Genomic DNA, 1,564 nt, shown 5'->3' with positions numbered 1-1,564 from the left:
ATACATGGATGTGGTGAGAGAGGACATGAAAGTGGCAGAGAAGGACGTGGAAGACAGGGAGCAATGGGGACGAAAGATCTGCTGTAGCGACCCCTAACCGGGAGCAGCCAGAAGAAGAAGAAGAAGATTATCCTGTAATGATGCTACTGGAATTTTAGGGTGTTTTCACACTTGGTCCCTTTCAGCCATCTAACTGAACTCAGATTGATGACTCAGCATTTTTTGCGCATAATGTGAACACTCCAACTGTACCCAGACCCCTTTAAAGCGAACCGAACTGAGACCACCTCAGGAGGTGGTCTCAGTACGGTTCGCTAAAAATCAACGGTACGGTTCGCCTAATCTGCGCATTGTGAACAAAAAGCGCACCGGGTTCACTTCGCCTTTTTCACTGTAGTTTCGTTTGCCGTAGTTGGTCACGTGACTGTAGCAGGGAAACTCAACTTCCTTTTGGAACTTACCACAGCCGCTTTACAGTTCTCTGAACTTACTGACTGACGAGTCGGCCACAATAATATAACTATATTTTATATATATATATATATATATATATATATATATATATATATATATATATATAAATATCTCATCTCATTATCTGTAGCCGCTTTATCCTTCTACAGGGTCGCAGGCAAGCTGGAGCCTATCCCAGCTGACTACGGGCGAAAGGCGGGGTACACCCTGGACAAGTCGCCAGGTCATCACAGGGCTGACAGACATATATAAATATATAAATATAAATATATATAAATATATAATATAATAAATGTATTTTCCTTAATCCACACTATTTTGATCAAAGAATACAGCAGGGCAAGCATGGCAGCAGACATTTTGATTCAAGAGAAAATTACCCAGAATTCCATGCACTGGGGGTCTGAGGGCTCTAGAGGACCTGGTGTGAACAGAAAGAGGACTGAGGCCCCATCAAAGCTTAACTGGACCAGAAAGAGAACCCAGTCCTCTTTGTAATAAATTCACAGTGTGAACACAAAAAGAACTGAATTCTTTTTCTGTTGGTCCACTTTTTGGTCCACTTAAAGAGGACTGAGTCTGGTTCCTTTAGAGGGGACCAGGTGTGAAAACATCCTTAAAGTGCCATTCCACCATTGGATGTATTTTTTTGGCATAAAATACAATATATTTTATGACAACATGACTAGACAGAGAAATCTTTTAGCTTCAAAATGATATATCAAACATAATTTTTTGACGACAAGTATATTAATTTTGCGACCAAAGTCACCTACCCTTTTAATTTCCGTGCGGTAGTGAAACGTGATGTCATCGGCAGGTGCCCCTTCTTGTGTACCACGTCACGTGTGACGTGGCACAGATTATCAGCAATGGCGGATAGAACGCGATTGTCAGCTTTGGAAAAGAAGCGAAGGAAAATAGCAAGTGATGCCCAAAGGAGACGGTCGATGGTGAATATCGGCACAGCAATCGACAAGTGGAAATCGCGTTCTGTCCGCCATTGCTGATAATCTGTGCCACGTCACACGTGACGTGGTACACAAGAAGGGGAACCTGCCGATGACATCACGTTTCACTACCGCACGGA

The sequence above is a fragment of the Neoarius graeffei genome, chromosome 11 (assembly GCF_027579695.1).
Source record: "Neoarius graeffei isolate fNeoGra1 chromosome 11, fNeoGra1.pri, whole genome shotgun sequence".
NCBI lineage: Eukaryota > Metazoa > Chordata > Actinopteri > Siluriformes > Ariidae > Neoarius > Neoarius graeffei.
The sequence above is the reverse complement of the archived record's forward strand: the minus strand, read 5'-3'. Positions refer to the sequence as shown.